Consider the following 22,407-nt stretch of genomic DNA (forward strand, 5'->3'; position numbering starts at 1 on the left):
ACCTGCATATGAGAACATTAAAAGTGGAGTATTAAAGTACTTTCAAGTCAGGAAGCAATAAAATCAAACATAAAGAAGACAAAGGAGGGAGAAATTACTAGAAGTAGAACACACTACAGTGTGCCTGCCTGCAAAGTTTTAGGTGATGGTAATATTTGTTTTGTTGACTTGTCAGATGCTAGAGTGATGAACGACCACTTCCTACGCTGCTCAGAAGTCACTCTGCTGAGGCATCTGTTGGGGCATCTGCTTTGGTCGCATCTTAGCCCTGGCTAGCAAGTGTTGTGCGCCACACACCTCCGCATGGAGCAACACCTGCACCCAGTGGACCTCATCCAGCATGCCTGCGCTATTCCACTGAGCATAGCGCAGCGGCTCTGGTACTGGTGGAGATGGCTCTCGCACCAGAACTGGTGTCAGCAAGGCACTGTATCCAAATTATTCTGTGCCAGGACTGAGACACATCTCCACCTGGGGAGGCATCGCCCTGTAGCGACTGTCAGGTTTGGGTCAGCCCCAGTTCTCTTCTACCCTGCACCGCTTTGGGGTACAAGTAGATATTTATAAGCTCTTTCCTGATGTGTCTGTCTCTAGCCAGAGATAGTGTGAACATGAATAAGCAATAGTAACGCAATGCAGAGTTACAAAGCTGTATAAACAATCCATTAGCTAACAGTGCTTAATTAGCCTCAAGTGCCCCGACCCGCTTTGTAGACCTTCTCTGGGATAACAAACTGCTGCTGGCAGGTGCAATAAGACCTTTCAGTTTGGTATCATCGGAGTGTCAGTGCTCATGCTGGAGACAAATTACTCCAGTTATTTCTCTCTTTTATGTGGGTCTTTTATTCTGTTTCAGCCCCATGAGGAGGCCTTAGGAGCAGACCGAGGTAGACACTTTCTTCAAAGTCCTTTTCAGAGCAGAGCAAGTGCAGAGGACCACACAGCAAGAAGTGATGAAGAAAATCTCAGCTGCAGTGTCATATAGGGCCACAAGAAGTAAAGCAGCTCTGGAAAGCCTGCAGTCATCAAGGCACAGACAAGCAAGGTCATAAGGAAGCACTTTGGAAGCGTGGGCAGACAGCAGAAAATGAGCCTTTAAGGTGCAGTATATAAATGGGCAAATTACATATTTAGTTCCTTTCAACTTTTACACCCATGAAAGGAGAAAGTGAGCTAATTTGTCCACCTTAAAAAGCTAAGCACCCTTTCTGCACCTTGTGCAAATTGCCACATTTCCCATTAAAGTCAATGATGCTCTGCAGACAGCTTCAGCTCTGTCACCTTTTGAAGCTAGCCTTGATAAGGGGGAGCTCAGAAATGGCAAGCAGCATAAAAGGTTTCTCGTGCAAACCCAGTTTCATCTGAGGCTCAGCAGAGAAACAGCTATGCTTGATGCCATGATGGACTCTTCTGCTTGCTCTGAATCCCAGGTGGAAATGAATGAGCGTGAGAGAAAAATTCACCTGCTGCCCTCTGTACACATGCCTGAAAGCACAGTCTAAAGGCAGTTCCCTTTTTTTTCCCCACTCTATGCCCTACTTAGATAACAAATACATCCAGAAAAGCATGGCTATCTTTCTCTACACCTTGGGGAAAAAATGTTACAACAGCATTAGGATTCCCACATTAGATTAAATCATTTTTCAGAAGTTTAAATATCACATCTCTAACACAGCATCAAGTCCCTTGCCATTGGTAACAAATTATTCATGAAATCATATCTAAGCCCAGATTATGCTTCAAGTATAGCTTGGAAAAATGTTGAAACACTTCTGACTACATCAGATATAAAAAAACCCCACAACTGCAAACCTTTAAATAAGCAAACAGAAAAGCTACTAGTTACAGAACTTCCCTGGAACTGGGTTGGCTGGAGAGAAAGACTAATGCTGTGCATCTTGACAACATGTGTTCAGTTTTCTGAGGCTTTGCACAGCCCTCCCCCCTCCCTTTCAAATATTGGAGACATGACAGGATTTTCAAGACCCATAGTAGTTTCAGAAACTGTTCCCTAAATGTTACTTTTTCCCCATTTTCTGTCAAAATTTTGTTCAGCTGGCTTCTGAATTTACATGAATTTTTAGCATACGTAATTCTCCATGGAAAGAAACCACAGAGCTTAAATTTACAGCCTGTAAAGGAATAACTCTTTTTCTTTGAAACATGTCATCCCAAAGTTTTGTATTGAAAGAGATCAAGAACGACCACTTCCCTTTACTTCTCTATTCTACTCATGATGCTACAGAGCTCTATCATATCCCCTCTCTGTTGTTTCTATTCCCAGTCTAAGGAGACCTGGTTTACACTGCTGCTTCTCACCAATAAGCTCTTGTATACTTCCAGTCATCCCTGGTCACTCCTTCTCTGTTCCTTTCCTTTTTCAAGAAATGAAGACTTGAAATGCACATTAAGAAAGATTCAAGAAGTAGCACCAGAAATGCCCATGATGTTCAGGCTGTGCTTTCAACAAGAATTTACACAGTGACACAATGATGTTTCTGGTTTTGTTCTTTCCCTTGTAATTTCATTTGTCCCAAGATACTTGTAGACAGGCTCTGCCTCCCTGTTGCATTTGCCAGCTCTTCAGGCAATTTTCCAGTGAATCACCCTCCTAACCCACCTGCTTGACGTCCTTATGTCAAGCAAAGGCTGCAGGAAACACCACCGCATTCTTTCTCTTATTTGTATGTTGCATCTTTTTCCACTTCAGTTGCTTTCTAGGTCTCATGTTCATCACTTCTGCAAGAGCATCACTGTACAGCCCTTTTGTATCAGCAAAACAAATCTTCACAAAGGTGTATTACTTGTCATTGCTTTTTTTTTTTTTTTTTTTTTTTCAGTTACCCTCCTTCAACAGGAGGAGGGTAGCACCCTCCCGTGCCTGCCAGTCACTGGTGGTGGTAGGATCTGCGTTCTGAGCTGCGATCAGAGGCACGTCTGAACTAGAACCAGGACTCCATGAAGAAGGGGCTTGTGTACACACACTGGGTTTATGCAGCTTTATCTGCACCGATTTAGAAACAAACAGTTAAAGAGCTGCAGACTCCAGAGGAACACAGGTTTACACTTGCAAATGGGCTTTAGGCCAGAATAGCTTATTCTCCCCTATGAAAGTGGCTACATTACCTGTGGTATAACTGCATCCAGAGCCAGTGTTAATTTAAGTCTGTCAAAGTCCTAATGAATAAAAAGATCGTGTTTACCTTAGGCCCACCATCAAAGGCTTGTTTTTATAGCCCCAAAGGTGGTTTATTAAATTAAAACAAGCTAGCATTCAACAGTGATTACCTAGCATGACTGAAACACTCCTGTAGTGCTCACAGAGATGCAAGGTAACAACCTGAAGTCATGAAATGTCACTGAGAGAGTCCTGCTTTAGTGGTCTACACGACAATCTGAAAAACCAATTGTCTTCCTTAGGCATGAATGAAGAGAAAAGCTTAACTAAGTGAATATAAAGGTCTTTTTGGTTGCTGTTGACTTACCAGTGATTGCCATGGGCATGTTGCAGGACCATGGTGCTGGACACAAGGTGCTGCCTATGCAAGTCATACGAGCCCAGGAGAATAAATGGAACTTTTTCCCCAAGATGCCTAATTTGATTGATTTTTGAAGTCTTGCATTTTTACTTCTGCCTAACAATTCATTATTTAGTTCCTCTCTACAAAAAGAAAACACACTGTATGGTGCATATATGCTGCTATATTTTCCAGGCTACTGGGATAAGTGCCTAACAATTGTGTGTAAAATATGACGCCCTTCAGCTCGCTCAGCAAGCTGCAATCAGTGTTGTCACCATCCCAGCTGACTGAATTCTTACTGGGGTTGCCTGCATTTTTGTTATTGTGTTTATTACTATTCTCTTTTTGTTTGTTTTAGTATCTACTTTGATTTACTTTATTGTTACAACTGGACTTTTAATAGTGTTAGAACCACAGGCATTCTGAAGAGCAATTGGGGGCGGGGGAGGGGGGCGTGTAGATTAAAAAAAAGTGCCTTTGTTTTCCCCAGTATGAAAATACCAGTAAGAAAGAATACCTTGTCCTGAAATCTGATAGACACAATGGAAATCAAAAACTGAGGCTGATAAACATTTTCAGTAGAATGTTTCTCTCTCAAAAAATTGTCAATTTGTTAAGAAAAGAAATTGTCCCAAAGTCAAGAAGTCAAGTTGCTGTCAAACATTTTCTTTAGAAAATAAATCTGACCTTATCTGGACTGGAATATCCTGTCTTTTTATTTTGTAATGACCTGACACTTTGAAAAACGTAATCTAACATACCAAATAGAATACAAGTTATCAATTAGACTACCAGTCGCCTCTGAGCAAGCCAAAAACCAACTATAATTTCAATTACTGAAACACCATCTGTAATACCAATCATCAATTAATGTTACTGTAATAAACAAATAGTAAGAAATAATTCAAAACATGAGAAGTAAGCCAGAAAGCAAAACACATCAAAATAATAAAATGAAATACAGTGAAAACAAGAAGTCCAAAGGTGAAATATTTCAACTATCCAGAAGTGAATTCCAATAGAAATATTTTAAGCATTATGTTGAAAAGTGACTTCAGAAAGTGCTCAAAAGACATTCAAAGGGGGGAAAAAAGATTGCAAGAATATTAGAATTTCTGTGGATTGGATATTCTGGCTTTTCACTCACCGTCTCTATAAGCAAGTGGAACAGACTTGCACTAGAATGAATGTAGGTTCATACAAAAACCCAACAGATTCATGTCTCAGTTTCTGTCACAATAAATAACATCATGTCAACACTTCTTTCTTTGAGGCAAAATCTACTTCTTAAAAAAAATTGGAAGATTGGATTTATCTTCTCAAGTGGCACTTACTGATTTAGAAACTATGCAGTAACTCTCATCTTATTCATTTTACTATATACGCACAGCATTTACTAGACAAAAATAGACTCAGAACACCAAGATGATTTAAAACTTACTTTCACTTGTGTTAAGCACTGCATTCAAAACTGTTTTCTTTCTCAACAACTAGCTATTACTCTGATTTTCAAAATCAAGAGCATTCTCATTAAATCTGTCTGCACTAATTTTAAGCCTTTTGCCTATACAGTCTACAGTAAAAGGTAACTGCACACACAGCAGTGATATGTACCACATAACATCAGGGCAAACCGCAATGCCCTGTAAAACAAAGCACCGAGTCAAGTCCCAGATGCTTTTTACTGGCCGAAGAATGAAGCGAAGCACTAGCAGATATATTTTGAGTGTAGGTAGATTTAAAAGCAGAGAATTTTTTTTTTTTTTTTTTTTTACATCTTAATGTGCTGCCTGAATGTCAACTGCTACATTTCAAATACCACAAGTCTCATTTTATCTCATTTAATCAGATATTCTCTATAATGCAGAACAGTGCAATCAATCTGAGACATCATCTGTGAAACAGGAAAAAACCCAGGAGACTTCACAGATGGGAAAAAAGATAGCTCAGGATACGTCTGAATGTGTCTGCCTCCACGGCGCAGACAGTAATGATTTTCAGCACAGCAACGAGGCTTAATTTAACTTTTTTTGCGTCCTGTGTCAGGGGACTGGCTCACCATCGGTACTCTCTCACTGCTCCAGTGACGGGACAGCCCCGGCCACTCTCTCCGGGGAACCGCGAGCTGCAGGTCGAACATACACCCCTGCCTTCGCACAGCCTGTGCCACAGCTGCCGGGTCTTTTACAGGCTTGGCATCAAAATGCTCTCTGCCCACAGATAGTTTTATTAACCGTCAATTGGCTTTTACTCTGATGATAATTTTAATTAGAGCCTGTGTAGTCAACGTCTTCAGGGGCACGGGCTAAGACAACAAAAGTTACTCCTTCTCCCCCTGCCCCCAAATGGGAAAAATCATCTTACATCCCATATTGCAGCAGAGTGTATTACTTGAATAAAATACTTTTAAAGTAAACACGCATCTGGACAGATGCGTATCTGACTAAACGGGTCTCGCGCTGGGTCCAGTCCAATGCCTTAAGAGGGTTTTTGCCCTCCGAAACGACTGTCCACTGCGGACACACAGGCTGTTCCTACAACCCGGGACCCGCGGGGACGTCCCGGGTCCCAGCAGCTCGCACGTCCAGGGTCTGACGCTGGATTCCAGCTGGAGGGAGGCCCGGGAGCCTCCCACCCCCTCCTGGGGAAGGGGCTCTCGCACGGGCTGGAAGGACACGCTGTGGTTCACGCTAGCAGAGCCTGGACGAGCGTCGCTCCGCAAGGAAGAAGCACCAGCCTCCGCAGCCGCGCCTGCCGAAACACCGAAGTCTGGCATCTGCCTCTTCTATGGAAAAGACGTGTTAACGAGGGCCAGTTGTTATCAGAAATTTTGAGGCACATGTGCTACTCGTCTTTTTGTGCATCGTTAATTTCCAGCACACTCTCTCTGGGCAAGTAATGCTTTTGGTTGTAATAAAGCCTATGGTGCCAAGCCTTCTAAATGGTCATAAAGTGAGGGCGATCCCCAGAGGGGATGGCAGCTGCAGTGTGCAGCAGATGCCAGTGAAAATCTGTGTTCATCTGCCACCTCATCTTTCTGGCGAGAGTCCAGGCAATTAGCAATAACAAGATGCTATTGAAAAGAATATGTAAACCTGCCATGTTCGTACATACGTTCCTCTTAAGGATCCAAATGATTGTTCTCAACTTATGCTAATCTGGATTGAACAAAGCACAGGTCTTGCCTGTTTCACTTCTGAGCCAGATTGTATTTCTGATCAAAGACCAACAAACTCTGAAAACCAACAATAAACACATAAGGATTGCCTGAATTTGGCGGATCAGTACATAGAGGTGGAAAGCAGCGCTCTACTGATCGACACCATTTTATTTTCTTGAGCTCTATAGCAGAATCAGAAGAAATGGTAGGAGGCTATAAAAATGTTGTAACTACATTGTAGGATGGGAGGTCTATAACATACAGATTCATTTTGTAGAAGGCAGTCCATGGTCTAACTCATTTACAGAAAAACAGCCTTGTGCAAGGGCAAGGCCCACCATTCTTTCACGTGTAAAGAATTCTGATACATCAGCAATTGAGAAAAACATGTGAAGTGTGCAAGACAGACTTTAAGCTATGTTTTATGCTCTACATAAAACACTGGATGTTGGTTGGATGTTCCTAAAGGTTAAGAGGAGACACAGAAGAGATACAAATTTTCTGAATCCACCTAAACCAGCTTGATTATAGAAAGAACCTATAAAAAAGAAATATGTGCCTAAATTTAGCTCCTGTGGCTGACGTCTTCTCAGTGAAAGGACGTTCACAAATACTCTTTCATAAAACTTTTCCTTTCTTCACTCGCACCTCTGACACTCAACATCCCATTACTGTTCATTTATTTTCAAAACCATGAACAGAAAGTAAGAAAAAAATTTTAAACTCATAACACATATGTAACAAATATTGCAAATATTTGTAAATTGTATTTGTAAGTATTGCAAATATATTGAAAGTTGTATTTGTAAGAACATTCCAGTCTGAGAATGATGCTGAATTTGTTCTGAATACCACAGGAGTTTTAAGGATTCAAAACAACCAGATAGTTAAGGAAGAGAGACTGTTTCTCTTCACAGATACCATTTTGCCCAGAGTCAAGAACATGCAGTTCAACAGATGTGTAGAATGCAATCTTCACAAACAATTCCTAAACTGAAATTTCATCACCAAAACTGCCTATAAAATCCTGAAACTTGTTAGTAGTGATTCTGAGGAAAGCTTAGCATGTCATTAACTGGGACTGTCTTTGAGCACACATATGAACAACTAAAGATGGTTGTGTACTCAGCTCCTGTGATGGTTTACCATCCACAAAGAGAAAACTCAAATACAGGAGCAGCAGTGTATTAAGAAACAAAGAGAATAGTAAAGTCCATTAGTAGGGCACTTAAACCTAAAAATACTGATGGGCAGCCTAGCCAATGAAAAAAAGAAAAAAAAAACAAACAAAAAATAACATTGAAGCCTTCTGAATGCAAAATCCTTTTTTGTTTAAAAAACAAAACCAAACAAAAAACCCAACAACATAAAAATAACCAACCCAGCCACCTACCTCATTCCTTCCCCGGGTGAATGCCTCGTTAGACATAACTACATAAAGCTGTCTTTTATACTCCCTGAAAAAAAGAGCAATGTGTACCTCTTCACATTGGATCTAAGCCTCAGAATCAAAATGGCACCAAAAATCATGCGTCCCACTGGACTCATCTCTTCCTTCTAATCCTTTATGAAGGCAAGCCTAAATCCTGAAAAGGCTAGGTTTAGAGATAATGTTCTTGCTAAATTTCTATAAGGAGTTAACCACTAACCAGAAACATTTTTCTTCATTTACAAAGCAATATGAGCCTGCTTACGAAAGGCTATTAATGGATCACAGCAGTCATAATTACAATTGCATGAACAGCAATCTGGAAATAGACTTCCAAAGATGATTTTAATGCCTCAATCAATAAAGTATATTATGTGCCTAGGAGTGAAAGAAGAAGATGAGTTAGAATTGGAGTGGATGAAGGTTTGTGAGAAAATGAACATTAGATAAGAATATAATCTGTTAGAGAGTATTTCCTCTCAATTCCTGATAATGCTTATGACGTTTTCAGTCTCCTTATGTGACATCTCTCCTTGTTGAAAATCAGGCATGGTCCTCATTTTATGGCTACTGACAATACCTACTTCAGTGATCAAGCCATGGCAAGGAAATGATTGTTACACTCTCTCCCTTTTTCATAAACCGCTGGGTTTTGGTTTTGCTCCTGCCTTTGCAGCTGTCAAACTTATTCCTGTCACAATGCATTTTTCAATTATGGGTCCCCACCTGGACTTTTAAAAAGTAAATCTAAACCAATCAAGATAAAGAAAATTTCATCACCGACAACATTGAGCCTTTCTTTATTTTTCTTCTCAGCTTTTCCAGTTAACAATTAATTTTATAAGTAAATACATCAGAACCTAAATATTAGACCAAATACAAAGATGATTTCTAAGAATTCATAAGTCCTAAAAATTGCTGTCTGAATGTGCTTGAGATACTTGATACTCTCATCAGTTCCATAATGGCTTTTTCGTACTTACTATTTAATGGTATATGGTCAAAAGAAGCGTGACCAGCAGGTTGAGGGAGATGATTCTCCCCCTCTACTCCACTCTGGTGAGACCCCACCTGCAGTACTGCCTTCAGCTCTGGGCGCCCCAAGGTAAGAAGGACATGGACCTGTTGGAGCAGGTCCAGAGGAGGGCCACGAAGGTGATTAAGGAGCTGGAGCACCTCTCCTATGAGGACAGGCTGAGAGAGTTGGGGTTGTTCAGCCTGGAGAAGAGAAGGCTCCGGGGAGACCTTACAGCAGCCTGCCAGTACCTAAAGGGGGCTTATAAGAAAGACAGAGGAAGACTTCTTACCAGGTTCTGCAGTGACAGGATGAGGGGCAATGGTTTGAAACTGCAAGAGGATAGATTTAGATTAGATATAAGAAGAAATTCTTTACGATACGGGTGGTGAGGCACTGGAACAGGTTGCCCAGAGAAGTTGTGGCTGCCCCATCCCTGGCAGTGTTCAAGGCCAGGTTGGATGGGGCTTTGAGCAACCTGGTCTAGTGGAAGGTGTGCCTGCCCAAGGCAGGGGGTTGGAACTAGATGATATTTAAGGTCCCTTCCAACCCAAACCATTCTATGATTCTGTGAAAATGTTTTATATATTATCTTCAATTAAAAAAAAAATCTCAAAGCAGTTACTTTAATCCAATCTCTGTGAATACCCGCAATTTAGAATTCAGTCATTATTCTCCCTGATGCTAAATTCACATTCAGTGAATACAAAGACCATAAATGTTCTTAATTCATGCAAAGTGATAATTCCCTGACTGCTTTCTTTCTGACTTATACAAGTGCAAGAGACTATAAATGTACAAAACAAAGTTCTTTTCTTCCTCTCTTATTGTACTATGCCACAGCTCATCTCTTCTCCTTAATTTTAAAACTACAATTGTTATTTATGATGCGTAAAGTCTACTGTTCACCCTTTTTATAGAAATGAACGTGTATTGTCTGTAAAAGCATGACAATAAAGATGCACCTTTGACAGCTGTAAAACCCAAATCCAAATTTCTCAGTAAAAAGACTATGTACTAGGTTTTGCTACATGCTGATGGATGGTATGAGAAATATTTTGACCTAGCTATAATTCCATCTATCAGAAACATTGGGGAAAGAAAACATCTGACAACCTGCATAAGGTCAATCCTTCAGCCAATTTTTCAGAAATTCAGTCATGGTAATTCACAATAGTCGCTTCTTTTTTGAAAGATTCTTGTTCAACTTGCAATAACTCAGCATGACCTGCTATCAGCTTTCTTGCAGACACAATCCCATGCCTCAGTGGTATATTGTAAATGTACTGCTTGCTGAGCTGCTTGCTGACCAACCACCTTGTCAAGCTTTCAGCTGACTTTGGAATTTAAAATAAATTTCTAGACAGGACCCTGTACACATGAGAAAAAAAGCCCTTCAGATCACCCTGATCCTATCTTCCATTACAAAAGCACAAAAAGCAATCTTTTACTTACCCACATGTCACATGAAATTAAAATATCACTGCATGATGACAGAGACATCTCAAAAAACCACACACTTCAGATAACTGTTACCAACTTTACTGCTAACTTTGCCCTAAAAGTTAAACTTTTCTAAAGATGTTACATAACATGAATAATTCAGTAATTGAGCTTATTTTTAACTGCATTTACTTTTAATTGAACTACTGAGGTAGTGAACTTAAGGCTGTCACCTTTAAATGACTCGTTACATTAATAAAATAAATTTTAAAAAGTCTTTCCAAAACTCTCCCCTGCTTAGAGTTGCTTTATAATTTGTTTCTTCCAGATATGCACCGCACAGAGAAATACCTCTGGAGTGCTGACAGCATCACCCAGCCCTAATTCCAGCAGAACCAGCTTGCTTTCTGCAAGCTGGGGACAAGACCAGTAAAATACAAATGAACTGTGGCCATACAGCTAAATATAACCAGGCGGTGAGCTCACGGCCGAAGCCCACCGTGCCTGCTCCAGACGTGGGCACCCGTGGGCAGCTCAAGACCTCGCAATTACGATCATAGATGGCATGAAAGGAGAAAAGGAAAAGTCCTGCCCTCCTGGCCCCTACGTGCAGTGCGGGAACACTCCCTCACCCCCGATACACTTTTGAATCATTATATTCAACCTCGGTAGAGCCAACTGGAGTTTTTTTTAGCAGAATGTTTTCCATGGTATTTTTGCAATTTGATTAAAAGCAGCTTTCTCTTGCCAGTCCATCAGCCTCCCTATCACCCTCTGAAATCTGCACAGAGACTGAGGTTGTCTGTAAGCTCCTTCTCCCAGTGTCACACCTCCTTTGGACATAGAAAGTTTCATTCTAAAATGCTCTTTTATTGGCGATTTCAGAATGAAACACCAGAGTTCTCATTTCAGGGAATATGGCAAGATTTCATTTGATATACAATATTTTCACTAGGGAATTTCCAGTGGGAAAAGAAATTCCATGTTGCTTGGATCTCATACACACAGATAATAGGATATAAAATAATCCAGCAGAGTACTGCGAGAAATCAGAGGAAAAGAGATGAGTGCTAAAGTTACATTTCACTGAACTGTAACGCGTGAGGGATTTTCTTCTTTTAAAGCATGAGTGACTTGTTTTCTCCCCCCTCTATTCTGTTACCTCACTTTCTTTATTGATTTTAAAAAAGTATTTCCCAATAAGATTCTGAATATGCATGAAAAGGCAGCCCAGAACCAGGAAAAAGAAAAATAATGTTTTAAGTACAAGAGAAACATTGGCAAATCGTTAACTATAAATTCACCTAGATGGTATCTAGTGATATCTTATCGCAAGTATTACCGCCAGGGTCTATCTAGTTCTCCAAGTCTATTTTAAGCCAGCATTACGATGAGATTAGTTAGCATGCAGCATCCTTAAAAAAGAACCATCATCAGGATCATGTAACTTTTCCGTTCTGCATATAAAAGTCCCTCTAACTGATTCTTCTAAAACCTTATATTCTTTGGAAACATTGTTAGAAGCTGTAAAAAACTCACCTTTCTCTTAGACGAGCATGCTTCTTAAAGGCAACTTTCTATGTTTGGAAATTCACTGTAAAGGTTGCCATGGTGATTAATTTTAAAAGTGAAATTCTCCCCTTTTAAAGTTTTTTCTTTAAAGAAGAAATGCTCCGTACTAGGGCCCAGTCCTCAGCAAGACAAATGGGAATGAAAAACCCATCTTAATCTTGAAGATTAAAGGACATAGCCTCAGTGTAACTGAAACTTCAGCAACAGAGACATTTTCAGAAAAATATCTATTTTTAACTAAAAATGAAAGAAAAATACATCTGTGGGAGAAAGAATCAAGGGAAAAAAGCAACATCTTCCAGTGGTCGGACTGCAGCCAGCAGGCCAGGTTATACTAGCGAAAGGAAGGAGGAAAGGTAAGGAGGGACTGGTAGGGGTAGCTGGAGATCAGCAGAAAAACCAGCAGTCAGCTGAGATAATGTCATCATGTGGCAAGAGAGAGAAGAGAACTGCATCCCCAAAGAAAGAGTCTAGAAGCCAAAGGTCATTAAAGAACAACTCTTTACCTAAGGCATCTTCAGTTTTCTTTCCATGGCTCAAGATGCAATTTCATGTAGATGCCTCCATCTATTGACTTCTCCTCTGCACAATGCTGCACAGAGCTACATCAAACCTCGGCTTTCCACACAACTGTGTTAGCTGCCAGGGAGCAGACAAATGCACAGCTCTGTTCCTGCAGTGAGAGATGGAAAAGTACCATTTCTTCTCTAAAAAAAATACTATGTTCAACATTACATCATACAACTTGTCACTGCATAAGTTGTCACTGCAGAAATAATAGCAAGTGTTGTGCCAGTTCAATACCCAGGCAATTTATGACTTCCTTATTCATATAAAGATCACAGTACTGTGAGACATCTGCATTATTCATTACGTGTTTAATATTTTATCTCTCTAGACAGAAGTATCTGTACAAGCACAATTAAAATGTCTGACATAGACAGAGTTGATTTTAATACAATCAATCAAATTTGTTTCAGAGACCTGCTTGACCTTAAAGCTTTACAGTTTAAATGGAGAGAAGGAAAAACATGCTGAGAGTCCTGTGGTGCCCTGTCTGGGTGTCACTCATTTTACCTTGAATGACTACTCAGGAAAGGCTCTTTACTTGATCTACTACCACATCAGTCTAAGTTATATCAAATTATTTTAAGTTAAACACACACGGTCATGATGACAATGAAAGAAATCACCTTTTAAAAAAATGGCAGAACACACAAATAATTACTATTGCTGTTCTGTCATTACCATAAAGTTTAGTAACTTTACTAACATATGCTTTGTATTTACCCATTAGGACTTCTAGGGGAAAAACGGTTATCTGTACGGCATCAGAGTTACAGGTACGAACGCAATGAAAGTTGGGTAAGAAACAGTCATCATCTCATTCCCCAGCCCTCAGAGCAGCAATGCTGCTCCTAAGTTACTGGTCCCCATGCCTTTTTGCCTCTTCTCACAGGGAAGGATCACACCTATCAGCAACTCCCTGCTCCCTAAAGAAAGTCCAGTTTTGTTTCAATGTACAAAAAGACCCAGAGAACTGTATTTTGCAGCACATGGAGTTTAAGCAATGAAAAACCCATTTGCTGAGCAAGGAGAAAACTGGAGTCCAATGTGCAAACAGCTAAACTAGTACAAGCAGTTCAAGGTTGTTATCTATGTCATTAACAGGTAAGTTCATTCTTTTACACACTAGTTTTTATAGGGAAAGTAAATAAATGCAATTGCAACTATTGTCCATATTCAGCCTTGAATAAGAGTCTTTTTAAGACCTATGGAGACAAACCACACTCCAGAAACCCAACCTTAGGACTTCCTAAATCTCCGCAGAGATTGAAAGTTTCCAGTGTTCCTCTACTTTTTTGGAAATAAGGAGTCTTCAAGATTGTTTAAGGCTGTTAAGAAAACCCAGCATTTACCAGCATCAGTCCTGGGAGAGGTAGCAGGGCAAAGATTGGACATAACAAGAACAACCCCATCCCTAGTGCTATCTTCCTACTGCGATTTTCATCAAAGAGATTTTGCTCCTAGCCCTGAAATCATATACACAGCTTTCAGCTCAATGAAAAAAAATAACAATACACAAACATGTTGTCAAAAAGTCATTTCAGGAGTGCACATTCACAGAACAGAAGCAAAACTACAGATTTAACAAGCGCAAGACTTCTAAACTCTACAAAGCTCTACAAAACTCTACAGAAACAAAAAGGTTGAGATCTGTGAAAACCAGGCAGGAATTTGAAATATTAACTCCTTCAAATTGCAAGAAATGGCACCTTCTCAGAAGTTGCTTGTCTGAAAAAGCACATTGCTCCGTTTTCTTCTTGATGAAGATTGTATTTGTCCCAGGAAGCCCCAGAAGAGCTTTTCAGAGAGATCATCAGCAACCCCATGCTGCTACCATCGTACGCTTTTAAACTCCAGACACGCACAGTACCCTTGCTGGGCTCAGAACTTGTGGAACTGAGAAAGAAATGCCAAAAGGGGGATAAAGGACTCCAGGCACTACTCAGCTTTGCTACTTGTGACCAAAGACCAACTTCTGTGTTCTTGATTTATCTTTGTTTAAAGATACGAATGTTCATACCAGACTTGAAAAGAACCATATGTCACTGGAAGAGACTGAGGTGAGATGGCGAGGAGTGTTATGCATCGCTAATATTCCTCTATAACCATTCTCAGTGGCTGAGAATGACCAGAGCTAAATCACTCCATGACATGTCTTGAAAGCTGAGACTAATTCTGTGTTCAGGAGTAAGCTAAGCTAACTAAGAACAGTAGTGAAGCATCATTCATGTGCTTTGTACCTTTTTTCTTTCCTTTTCTCTCTCTCTGTTTCCTTTCCTTTGACTACTGTTTCCCTTAGGCTATGACTTGCTTCTCATTTACTCAGCTTCAGCAAAGTGCAGAACACTGTGCTTTCTCCCTAAGTAGAGTGTTTGTGAATTGCTTTGGAAACACCACTGCTTGGAAGGGATATAAGCAAGGTGGGAACTAGTCCAAATCCTGGTCAATAAAAGACCTGCAAAGCCCATTACAGCCACTTTATTTGAAAGGCAACAGCATGTCTGCAACGGGCATCAGATGATGCACAAATTCAAAATCGCAACTTGCAGACAAAGCATTTGGAAGTGTTTTGGTGGTCCAGCAAGCTGCATTAGCTGGCAGTGAAGGAAAGTGAAAGAGAGAGAGATCAGGCTTTCTCTGCTGGCCTGGGACTCCCACAAGTCTTGGAGCTAACACTAAAAACAGCCAGAAGAAAAAGTGGAAGCTTTTTCACAGTCCCTCACGCAGCGCTGTGAACCTGTTGTGCATTGAAAGGATAAGACCAGCGCTGACCTCTTTAAGCTTTGGCATGCAATAGAATAAGTACATTGAAAATGAACAAACACATTCTGTGTAATTATCCTCTATTTTTAATTTGTACTGGCTTTTATAAGTAATAATGCCCAGAAAGCTTTCATTTAGAACTTAACGTAACTGGCACTGCTGTCTTTAAACAGGCAAAGACACAAAGAGGGAATATTTGAAGATTATAAAAGCAGTTAAGTATCTGGCATCTATCTGCTTTTGAAAGTAGATGAAAACTGAGCGTTGGCCTTTCAGTCCTTCACGAGGATAGGGTCAGCATTCAGAAGAAGCAGGCAATACAGGAACAAACTGTGAAGGATGCTGGCTGGCAAGGAGAGCACAACCGGCTAATTCTTGACACTGTGAAAGAGCAGGAACCCATAAATGTTGCCTGGAGTTGGAAGTGTGTTTTTCAGCTAAGACAAGGCTAAATGAACCAAATAAAGCAAAAGAAAATGTTGTGGGTTTAGCTGAACCTTCTCCTTGAGCACCCTTGCTCAAGCTGGTGATGTTTCTCTCGTGATTTCATCAACATGTTACAACCAGCTCCACCCACCAAAAAAAAAAATAAAAAGGCAATTCAAGGGACAGCACATAAAGGAGCAGAGAACAGCACCTGGGGGCAGGTGGCTGGGGAACCAGCCAGAGAGATCCCTGGGCCACTGCAGGCAGACGTACACCAGCTCAGAATTGTGTTGTGATCTCCCTTCTCTCCTTAAAACACATCTGAGGTCTTCCCAGGAGTTTGCCCACCTGGAAGTGAAGGTAAGAAGCAAATGAAGACAACTGCTGAGTACAGTGTCCAAAACATTTGAACACATGGTAAAAATTCTGGGCAATTTTTGATCTTGCACAGAATGGGAATAAAAAGATATACTGGATTGTTTTACCCTCCTCTCAAAAAGAGGGAAAGACTCAGTATGAGGAATAGATACTTTCATTATAAACTTGGAAATTCCATGCTATAGGTAATCTTGGACACAAAGGACTCATTTAATTAGCGACAAAACTTTTGTGGATGTTTCCAGCTTACAGGAAGGCACTGCAGAGACACAGATCTAAAGATAAAGAAATGCTTCCAGATTGGAAGGCCAGCTGAGCCACCCTGGGACTGAATCAAATGAGGAGTGCTCGTAGCACAGAACAAGGACATCAGGCTGAAATGAACAGAACATTGAAATGACAAAAGAGGAACGAATTTACCTGCAAAGGGAGAAGAAAAATACAGCTGCTTCTCTTCCCCCAGTGCCTTTCCCATTAGCACTGGTCAGTGTGACTGGTCAATCTCTCCCTTTCCAATCCAGACCATACCCCATAATTTCCAGATGAGAGCGAGCTGCTGTGTGAATGTAATAAATGACTCAGTATCCTGCACTACCAGAACAAGCTGCCAGCAATTCAGCTGCTAAATTTCCAGCTTTGCTATTAGATCAATACGACCCACTCAGTTCCAGCTGGATGGGGGAGCCACTGCAATGTAATCTCAAGCAGCACTTCTAAGTGGCACCATTAGACTGAAGAATTGTGGCCAAGTGCTATTAATATGCCACAGAAGCAATCTGTGACTGCTACACAAATGTATGGCCCCTAGGATATCCATGAAAGAGCAGACATTGCCATTCAGAGTCTGTGGAAGTAGACACGAGGGACATCCTCCACACTGCACGGCAGAACCGCAGGGTAAGCCAAGGTCTGAGAGCAGTTTTGGGAGATGATGGCAACATGGTGCCCCCGAGGTGCTGGATGCTTAGAGCTCAAGCAATAAGTCTTCCTTTCCCCTCTAATGCAGCCCCAGGCTTCCTGAAACATTTGATTGTGTTAACCACAGCGGAGTCATTGAAAAAGTAACTGGCCTGCCTGTAACGCAATCACTCCTCCTGAAATAGTCAGCAGTCTAGTTTCAGGGAGGAAGCCCTCTGGCAGAAAGCCTTCACAGGCCTAAACCCATGGACCAAAGCACTGAATATAAATTCCTTTTTAGTAGGAATAATTCCCATTTAGTACGTGTCAAGGACACAAAACCTCATTTACCCTGGGGCAAAATTACCGCTTCCTGTGGCATTGAGAAGTGCCATTATAACAAAGGTGATGAGGTTCCTCAGTATATTTGACAGAGAGGTCATAAGTACTGTTGACTTTGACCTGCTGCAAACACCAGCCAGGATCTAGAGGTGAAGTGTAAACCGAACCGAGTGTCAAAGCTTCAGCAAGGGCACTCTTGTAGGACAAACAGAGCTGAGGTAAAGACAATCCAGGAACGTCATATTAAGTTACATCCCATTCTTAACAAGTACTTGGAGCAGAACAGCAAGGGGGTGGAGCTGTCTATCCATCAAATATCAAGTATCCCAGGACACCTGAAAGACTCCAGCTGAGTCATCCAGGAAACACTCAGACCAAGGAGACAGAAGGACTCAACAATCGGCTACACCTCCATGTCCTTCGTACAGCTTCACAGACCCTGAGGGTGCTCAAGGCAGCTAGCACTTGCCGGCCAACAGTGGGGATGGTCCAAGACCTGGGACCAGACATTTGGGTAAGTAAAGAAATAAGCAGAGCAGTAATCCTAGCGTATTACTTTACGATTCGTACTAATGAAGAGCTCCCCTGTGAACTAGACAGAACTGCACCACTGTGCCGGAGAGGTCAACCACGGCAGCCTTAGCGCAGTGCCAGTAGCTCAGCATGCGTGAGAGCAGTCCTGACAATACAGAAGACGTATACTGAGACTGAAACCACCATACTCACTGTTGCCAGTAGAAATACCAAACGGGATGTACATTCTACATTGCCACACCAATAGTTCTTTGGAACAGAAGATAAAGTATTCAGCCTCTGTCAATAACTTAACATGCCTCGCTGAAGGCTAAAGGCAAACTGGGAAAATGGTGAAAATGAAGACTTCTTACTGGTACTCAAAAATTATTCACACTGCATGACTAGGCAGATTGCAAGAGGCAAAAGGTACCTCCTGCATCTCCTCCTGCCAGCTGAGAGATGAGGTCCCCCGTCAGAACTGGATTTTGTCTAAGGGGACTTCCATGCTGTCCCAGCAGAATCAAGGAATGACATCAAGATGAACAGCACTTCACATGAAAAGACAGAGAAAAGCAAATTTGTATATCCTGGGGCATGATGTACGCCTGCATCATACAGTGCAAGGTGAGGAAGAGAGCAGAACGGGGATTCGTGAATCTGGGAGAAAATGGAGAGGGTCTGTTCACTTTCAGTGGCAGGAAGCATGTAATCACAGCAGATGACTCCTCCAAAATCTGAGGCCTGGGCTACGCAAAGGCCTTGTGATCCTTCGGCTAGCATTATCGTATGTAAACAGAAGCACGTGTTGTACTATCCAACATACTACCTTCAAAAGACAAGCCAAAATACAACACACTAGAATAAAGCAGATCAACCCCAAACAGAAATCTATGCACACATGATCTTCACCTGGATATTCAGCAATAAAAAGAGCTTAGTGGCAAAGGCAAGGCACGTAGGAGGGAATCGCCACCTTTTAAAGCTGGACGACTCCACTGCAAACTCCCAGAACCGCACGGCAGCCCAGCACCCGCCGGAGAAGTAAGGCTGTTTGCAGGCAGGGTGATGTGCTGGGCTGGGAAGCACGGGCCACGGGAACAGCCGGGAGAGCAGCAGACGGACTGTTACAACAAGAGAGCAAAGGCCAGAGGCAACTACACGCAGATGTGCTGGTCCAAGTGCAGTTGTCAGGTAGCCACAGAACGGAAAGAGCAATACTCTTAAAAAGCAGCAACTCTAACACTGGGAGACTGCTACTGGTGCAGGAAAATGACGGAAGCAAAAGCAAAGACAACTGCAAAGTAGCTGCACAGCAGCTGTACCATATCTGCATCAGGTACACTTAGAACCAGCCTTCAGCTTGTCCAGCACCAGCAATTCAGCCCCATGGAGGGCCAGTGGGAAGCTGCCCAGTGCCATGCAACCTGGCAGAGAAACTCGAAGATGATAGAAGGAATTTTACTATCTCCTGTAAAGACGAACTATAAGTGGGAGATTGTTGAGAGGTTAGAGGAATTTGAAGCCTAGCAGATAGTCTGGGCTGATAGGCAAACCACTAGCAACCTCTGGCCTCAACAAAAGAGCAAACATTTGAAAAAAACCAAACAAACAAAACCCCCAAACCAACCCCGCCCTGCAATGACAAAAGTGAAAACAGAAACCTGTAGCAACCTGCATAACAACTGGAGGGAGGAATAGATCTTACGGAGAAAGCAGGTTGAGGACTGATCAGTCTATATACGTCTCCGTGGCTAGCACTGTAGCTGTAATTCCAACACCTCTGCTAATAGCTAATTCAGATGTACGCTGTTACATAACTCACAAAACATAGCGGTTTTCTTTTCCTTGCTGGGAAAGATTAAAACGTTATTTCTACATACTCAATACAAGGAATATTGAAGTTATTAAAAAAAGTGAGCTTAAGTTTTTCGAAACTGGGGGGGGGGGGGGGTGTCCCCCCTTCAGCATTTCACTTCTGTAATTAGTCATTCTTAGTTCTGTCTAGTTCTAAGTTTTTCCTCCACAGGTTTTCAAAAGAAAAAAGTTTTCCTTCCCTGCTTTTATGTTTGCTAATGCATTATCAAAGACAATAGAAAGTATGCAATCTGCTTTAAACTTTACTCATGTATCTAGCAGTTCTGGAGCTATGGTGATTTTATACTAAATACAACAAGTTGCAGCATATAATGTCAGAGTAAGAATAAACTTTCTCATATTAAATATTACATTTATTATTAATACTAATACACAGCACTGCCGCAAAGTTAAGAACAGATGTAGATGCCAGTCACCACAGGTTTTCTTCACCAGGTTTACCTGGAATCACAAGAAACAGAAAACTTACTGCAAAACTACTTAGGAAACAAAAGAAGCAACAATGATGAAGGTGAATATCTGATAATGTGTCTTGCATGTCTCCCTATGAAAGTCACCCACTTGCTAAGCCTAGAGTAGGAGATTCCCTCCCCACAAGTAGGGGGGAACCTCAGACAAAAGCAAAATCCCTGGCAAATATCATATATGTTTTGTTAGGAAATTTCACTTGTCTGAGAGCTCGTTAATCATTTTTCATTCCTGAAGAGTCATTTTTCCTCCGCAGAGTTATGCAATAAGCAGTGTCACATTGTAATAGATCACGTAGCACCACTGACACTGTAATTTGCTCTGAATGCAGACATTTATGGTTTCATACTGACCTACTTCATGCTAATGGTATAATAATATTGACCTGTGGTTTTTACAAGGAAAAAAGAAAGTAGTAAATCAGGGGCAAATGACCATGGTAGCAAGTAGCCACATTTCCCAGAAGAGGCTCTGCTCTGGCTGTTAACGATGCCACCTCCTGTTAACCAGCCCAGTCCCGAGTAATACTGTTTAAAAAGTGAAACGGGCAGTGTCGTCCTGGGGGGGCTCACTGGCCACCACCGACAAGAAACAAGCCGTCACACGTAGCGAAGGCATTGCAGTGAGTTGCTGGCAGCGCTGCGCAGCCCTGGCTCCAGACCGATGCCATCCCCGACGTGACCTTGGGCCGGGACAACGGAGAGCCAAACCCGTCCCGAAACGGGGAGAGCCGGGGTCTGCCGCTCTGCCGCTGCCCAGGGGACGAAGGGCTGGAGTAACACCCTCATTTCTGAGAGGACACCTCAGCCTCAACTGCTGCTGCTTTCCGTCCCCCTTGTCTTGCCCACAGGCTGCCTTTTCCAGGACTCTGGCAGAAGCGGAGAAAAAGCAAGGCCGGCTGCTCCCTCCCGCAGCCCTCGGCAGCCCCCAGGGTACCTCTGCCAGGAGCCCTCCCGGCACTCAGACCCTCGCTTTGCCCAATTTCAGCCCACCCGGCATCACCTCTGGAGCTACATTCGCTTCCTCGGCAGCTCCCTCTCTTAGGAGCCTGCCAGCCTTTCCCCACCCAATCTCAACTGTCACTCAAAGATTTCCCTTTTTTAAAAAGTCCCCCATTTCACTTACCCCGTCCCCTTTCAGTTCCCTTAAAACATACTTTCCTCCATTTCCTCCATCTTTGATCTTTTAATTAATCTGGTTTCAATTGTTCAGCTGCAATACAATGTCTTTGCAGTGCTATTTTCTGTACTGTATGTTGCTGCGGTTATTTAATTCTCTAAAGCCTTCTAGAGATGGCTTATTTACAGGACATCATATAATTATAGGAAGGTTTTTAGATTGCGCTGGAAATGAAGTTGTCATTGTGAAAGTAGCACTGAAATATGCTGTGGATTTAATCCACTGTTAAGTCTTACATCCAGGTACAAAAAACACCTAAATGCCAAAACCACGAAGGCAAGTTTCATAGTAAAAACAATTTACTCCCAAACAAAACAAAAACATCTTCATGTAATTGCAACCACTAAAATTATCTATTAATTACATTTTAAAATCAGTATTCAGAAAAATTGTTCCAGCAGGTGGTAAACTGTATGTCATTCACAAATATTCCAGTGTACCAAATGGTATTTAGGTATAGTATTTAATGAAAGCAAACCCCTGCTTCTCCTCTAACAGCTGGGAAATAGCACTGCTGGGACTGGTATAACAGAGGACAAAAGTCTGTTCCGCAGCCTGTGTGGCCCACACTGGCAGCACTGTCCTGCTCTCCTGGCATGCAGGGAAATCCTTGTGTACTGAATCTATATACAATATATTTCTACCTCAGGCTGCAGCAGAAAGCAGAGAAGATCAGAGACCACTGTTATTTTCTTTCCACTGCATTGCTATTGACTAGAGTCAGTAAATTAATTTCTCCACCAGAATACCTTCTCCACAACCACAGACAAAAGGTATAGATAAAAGGATTAATATAATACGCACTTATGGATTCCAGCTGCAGGACTCTAGGACTCCCATCCCAATGCTGTCATTC

At 41.8% G+C, this 22,407-nt stretch overlaps 1 protein-coding gene across 6 annotated transcripts in view; it reads right to left on the reverse strand.

Annotated features, from left to right (window-relative positions):
* ANO4 (anoctamin 4) overlaps positions 1 to 22,407 on the reverse strand; it is a 198,084-nt gene that overhangs the window by 140,038 nt on the left and 35,639 nt on the right. The window contains exon 1 of one of the 6 annotated variants that reach the window (XM_052774478.1): positions 12,647 to 12,757. The exons of the other annotated variants lie outside the window; for them this stretch is intronic. The gene's annotated coding sequence lies outside the window, so the exon portion shown is untranslated. Of the gene's footprint in view, positions 1 to 12,646; positions 12,758 to 22,407 lie in introns of those variants that run through there. 6 annotated transcript variants of the gene reach the window in all.

The sequence above is a fragment of the Harpia harpyja genome, chromosome 23 (assembly GCF_026419915.1).
Source record: "Harpia harpyja isolate bHarHar1 chromosome 23, bHarHar1 primary haplotype, whole genome shotgun sequence".
Classification (NCBI taxonomy): domain Eukaryota; kingdom Metazoa; phylum Chordata; class Aves; order Accipitriformes; family Accipitridae; genus Harpia; species Harpia harpyja.